The sequence below is a fragment of the Numenius arquata genome, chromosome 4 (assembly GCF_964106895.1).
Source record: "Numenius arquata chromosome 4, bNumArq3.hap1.1, whole genome shotgun sequence".
Lineage (NCBI taxonomy): Eukaryota > Metazoa > Chordata > Aves > Charadriiformes > Scolopacidae > Numenius > Numenius arquata.
In genome coordinates, this window is record NC_133579.1 from 68,868,188 (window position 1) to 68,874,187 (window position 6,000).

Consider the following 6,000-nt stretch of genomic DNA (forward strand, 5'->3'; position numbering starts at 1 on the left):
TTATTTTAATATGAGTTTATGTTGATTTTCAGAGAATACAATTTAAAATGACGTTGAAGATGTAAAACTCAAGAGACAGAGAGATTTTTTCCCAAGCGTGTTATAAACCCATCCTGTAAAACTGGGGAGCCGTACAAAGCCCAGGTCTTCATCCCTGCTGCTGCTTCAGGAGGAGCAGCAACTGAGGTGGAGACTTGTACAGACGCTTGTTTCCAGCATCCATACAAAACACTTAGAAACTTGCATGGAAAACCATGTAGCCTGTGCATAAATTTTTCCATGACACCCAGCAATTTATGTGCCCTTTGTATACAGTTCTCAACGGCAGCTGGCTCCCACTGCTACACGCAGAAAATGTCATGAGCTCAGCAAATAGAGTTTTCCATGTGAAGCAGCACACTGATTTATACGCGAAGTCATCATTCACTGAACACCTACAAGAAGCATATGGATTGAGGGAAGGGCTCTCAGAGAAAGTCGGGAGTTAGAATAGGAACAAATATTCAGCCTCAACTACAGGATCAAGTAAAGCACTCTGGTATATTGTCTCAAGAAATAAGTACTCTCTCTTTGTGAAATATTTACTAGTGGCAAAAATAATAGTGCCAAATGACCTGTTCTCCAGAGTCTAGAGATCAGGTGTGAGTACTAACATGTAAACAAAGATGTCCAGATAGTGTGACAATGGTATATTTGGCAATGCCTGTTGAAATTGGTATTCAGTTAGCCAGCAATCAATAAATAAAGCAGGTTGCTTCGTGGTTTTCTTTCCTCTGCTGATACCCTCTGAACTTGCTATGTCTTTTCCTTTACAGCTGCAGGTCAGTTTTTCATACATGTGCTATAAACGTCTGCATGCTCATCGCATGTGACTTCGGTGGAAGTTGATGCACTTTGAGGCATATGCTTGCTTCTCCAGCTCACTTGTACTCTTCACTTATGCCACTGTTGAATTGAGCCCTCTTATTTAAAACATTGATTACATTGAGAGCTCTTCCAGGACTTTGTGAAATCAGTTACCTTTACAAACATCTATGTTTTCAGATAAGTCATAGAAAGTTTATTTCAGTTTAGGCAGAAAAATTAATCTTTGGTTTCCAAGCCAGCAACAGAGACTATAATATTTTTCAGGCTCTTTTACAGATTGATGTTGGTTTGGTCTACTCAAGAGGTAACTGATTTTTATTTTTTAATCTTGGATTTTAATTTTGCCTGTTCCCTTAAAGGCTTTCCAGCCAGCCACAAAGGGAATTGCCATATAAGAGCCAGTCCCACCAAGAGAACAGAAGCCATGTACTGCTGTGCCCATACAGACCCTGCCTGAGGTCCGTGCACTCTGTCTTCCTCACAATATCTTTCTCCTGCTGTTATTAAGCATATAACATCAGAACTGGTGGGCAACCAAGGCTCTGATTAATTCAGGAGAACTGAATAGGCAACTTCTGTACCCGCCAGGGCTCCCCCAGAGGATTAGAGCCCTGGTTACCAAACAGACAACATCATTTGCTTGCCAGGTTCCACGAGAGATGCTTTGGGTCAAATTTTGCTCTCTGATGTACACTTTTTATTATCCATGAAGCTGCACCATAGTTACTTCATAGAATACTCAGTGTTTGGCCCCATTATTTTATTTTTCCCCTTTTTTCTTCCATTTAAAGAAACCAACTACAAATATTATAGAGCTGAATGAATGGCATAAAGCCAGAAGTGTAAAGATTGAGAGGTTGCCTTAATTTTTAAACCACTCTGTTGGCTTTTGATTTTGGTTTAATTTAATTTTGAACCTGCAGGACTTAATGAAGCCATACCTTTGAATTTCCTGGCATTTACCACTTTCACTCTGATTTGTATCTCTATAGACATTGCTAAGCTCTGTTTAGAAAAATGCTAAAACTAAAACACTCCAATGTTCCTATAAAGCTCTCGTTCCAAATCTCAGCTGAAAATATATCTTTTCTGACTTGCACATATCTGTTAATTTTCCTCTCCCTCTGCTATTATTTATCTCTGTAACTGTATTGTTTAACTCCTGTAAAGTGGTTTTGGGATACACTTTGGATGAAAGACACGATACAGAATAAAGTTGTATTGTTTTGTGCAAGCTGGCACATACTTGGTTCCGCATAAGCTTGGCAGAGATCTCTCTTACAGCGCTTTCTAGTTTCTCCCAAGCCTTTTTTTTTTTTTTTTTTTTTTTTGCATCTTTCCCACCTCCTTTTCTTGGTTAAGATGTACTAGAAGAATACATCTATTAGATTAATAGGTAACTAGAAATTTATTTGCTACCCAGAACATGTCCTTTTCCCCCATCAGATATTTTTGAAACAAGGATAATTTTACTGAGGGAGGTAAGGCTGCAACATTGACACAACTAAAATCGAAGTGCAGGAAAGAAACAAAATAATTCATCTGATATTTTAAACATAACATCTACTTTGATTTTTATAAGCAATCAGAAGTGATTAATGCTTGGGAACGCTGTTCATTATATGAGCCTTTCTGTATCCCTGGTCAAATAAAACAAGCAGGTGCAAGTCATAGGAGTTACTGATTATTTATGGCTTTTAGATACTTTGTGGGTTTAGCTGGTGAGAAAAGTTTTATTCCACTCACATGGACAAAACACAACCAACTGTCTGGACTGATTAAATTCGCATTGTTGCATGAGCACATGGCAGGCAGGGGAAAAATTATAAAATCTCGCCGCCTATGCCATGGCAACTGAGCAAACAGCTCATGGGAAGAATGTGAATAATAGAAAATAGCAATATTTCTCTTTGTGTTTTCACACTTGACAGTTTTATCCCCACATCTGCCTAATGTCCGGCGAACAAGTAAAGTGCTTGTAGTACCTATTCTTGTTCTCATTGATTTGACTCATCCTTGGCTAAGAGTTGTCTCAAGATGACCAATGTACATTTTAAGCTTTGGAGAATGTGAACCAGGAAATATATGGGGTTTATACATGTATGTAGGGAAACCACAGGAACAGGAATGTGCTACTTGTGAAAAGGCTTTGAAAATCCGCTTTAGTGCACTCATTCAGTATCTCAGTTTTCTGGACAGAAAAATGAATGTTGAAATAATTTTTCTGAATGCATTTCAAGTCAAATGCCAAACTCCCAACAGGGATAATTCAAAAAATATTAAGTATATTCAAAATCTTCTAGGCATCTACTTATTTCCCTTCAGTCCATGGTATCTGTCAGTATCTGAAAAGCAGACATCAGCTGTCTTACCAAAAACTCATTTGTTTGACAGATTCTGGTTGCACTCATGTAAACAGAACTCAAAAGATTGCTTCCTTCTATCTCAAAAATACATGTACTTTGTTTTGCAGCATTCAGCATGACTCTGGATTGTTCGTTTGCTGTATATGCAATGGGAGCTTTGCTATTCTGAAGCGAGACTTATGCGTCTTCTGTATTTTTGGAAAACTGTGATAAAGTGGGGACAGAAGAATTGAAATTGAAAAGTCCTCTTAATCCCAGTGCAGTTTGAACTAACTACATACTCCATTTCAGGTGGCCTGTTTTGGTTATGGTCAGAGGTTACCAGGGCAGTCCTGCTCACAGGATTCAGAAGTGACTGACAGGACAATGCCGTATTTGTCACATCAGGTATTACTCAGTTTCAGTTCTGCATTTGCAACTAGGCTGGTGTGGTCTGATAAAGTAGCCGTGCTAGGAAATAAAACTTTTAAAAGGTTCAGTGCATATGACTGATGTAGAAGAGGATAACAAGTGCTAATTTTTTCCATCCTAATGAATGAGATGTTAAAAAAAGGGTATTTTAAATACTGTCATTCCATGAGACTAGAAGCCCGATTTGTTTACCTGATTTTGCTGCTACTGATGCAGTAGGCAAAATTAGTGTTTTTAACAAACTCGGTATGAGAAGCATATTGAGCTCGCTTTCACATCAGTAGTGTGACTTTCATCAGATGTTTTACCCTGTCAGAATTGTGCAAAAATTAATTTACCCTTCTGTTCTGGGAGTTGCACTTTGGGCCAGCAGGTCTTGAAGAATCTGCATTCCCCCAGTTGATGTAAAGGTCTATGTGTAACTGGAAGTTAAGGGAAGGAAAATCGAGGTAAAAAAGAGGCATTGAAAACATCAATGGCACATACTGAAGGAGAAGATGTAAAGAGCACCGAAATTGATTCAGCAAAGACTTATAATCGTAGAGATTGCTACTGGGCTCAAGTATCAAAACTTTGGTATCTAACACATTTGATCAAGAGGAGTATAATTATCTATTGGATCATCTCAGGGTAGGTCTGTTAGTATTTAATTCTCGTCAGCAGAGTGCTTTTAAAGCGGCTTTCCAACCACATTTTGGATTATGTAGTGGAGCGCACAAACTGGATTCCTCCCAGATGACATGAAACTGCGGGATGCCAATGGGCTTTTAGACTGGAGTACCAGGTTAGAGCTACTCTGAAGGAAGTGCCCCAAACACACAGGAAGCCCTCAACATCAACTGTATTGCTCTGCGGATCTATTGCCTTGTTAGTGTAGACAAAGCCTGGAAATGGTAGAAGATTCATGGGACATCAGTAGTTTATTTCACAGTTTTTAAATCAACTTCTACGTCACATAGGTTTAGATACAAATGGTAAGTAACATAGGATTGTTTATACCTGTTCTTGATGCCCTGAAAGCGTACATTGCATACGAGACAACTAAAAATGTGTTATGAACAATGTAATTTTGATGACACCTATGACTACATTTGTTTAAATAAGCATTCCCTTTGCTTTGGCTCCTTTCTTTTTCTAGCATATCTGTCTGGTCAACCAGAAGGATTCTACCTGTATCATTGTATTGAGTTAGGTTGATGGTTGGACTAGATGATCTTAAAGGTCCCTTCCAACCTAGACAATTCTATGATTCTATCACACGTGTTGTCACTTGGATTTTATGTTCTTTTCTCCCCTACTTATCCCCTGCTTAGCAAACTTATCAGAAAGCTGTGACAGAAGAAAAGTGGAAGTTCGAGATATTTAGTAATGCCTAAAGTATTTACAGAGGAAGTTCATAGGCAGTGCTAACATCTTCCCTGAGTAGCATTTCCATAAATTTGGAGCAACACTAATGGTCTCATTTACGCAGGAAGAAATGTAAGCTGAGAGCTAAAACATATTTAACTCTGCACACCAAAGGCAAACAAGAGCGTAAAAGGCTAATAATTATTTCTGAAAGTAAGGAATGATTCTGAAAAATGAAGAGAAGAATACTTCTGGACCCAGCTTGGCTTACACTGAGGCAAAATGGAGTTCTGCTATTGATTTAATGAAAACAGGACCAAACCCTGTGTGCCACTTGTCCATATGAAATAATTTGAATGGGCTGAGGAGAAACACAATAGTAGAGACAGGGAATGAAAAACACCCACAACATTATACACCTTCAATTCACCAAGGAGAGCTTTTCTCATGAAGGGGTATATTATTCCCTTATGTGTATGTGGCTTCCATTACCAGTAATGGGAGTTGATCACACACAGAGAGGAGAATGGACTCCTCCGTCTGACATCTCGCTGGCTGCCTGGTATAAAGCCAATAGACAATGCCAAGTTATTCTGATCGAGCTACTAATTGGAATCATGTTGTATATTGCTGAAGTTTGTTTATTTTTATGAGAGCACTAAAATTTCAGAGGAGCTGCATTTGGATCTCTCTTACTGCACATACACATGCTACGGGCAATCCCCTTGTTTTACATGACATGCAGGGGTACAGCATACATGCTGCCTCTTTTGTGTTTTGCTGTAGTGGTCTAGAGATGGCAGCATGTGAAATTATAGCCCCTGCTGTGTAATGTTTTTAATATGTACAAATGCACTGGCTGAATTAAAGGAGCAGCATTGCTAGTTCAGCCCAGCACCGACTTCTTTATATATTAATTGCAATCAAATATAATTGAAAATATAAGTATGTTGCAAAGCTTGCTGGTCTGGGCCTCCCCCCTCCTTCTTTCCCTCCTTCTTTCCTCTCT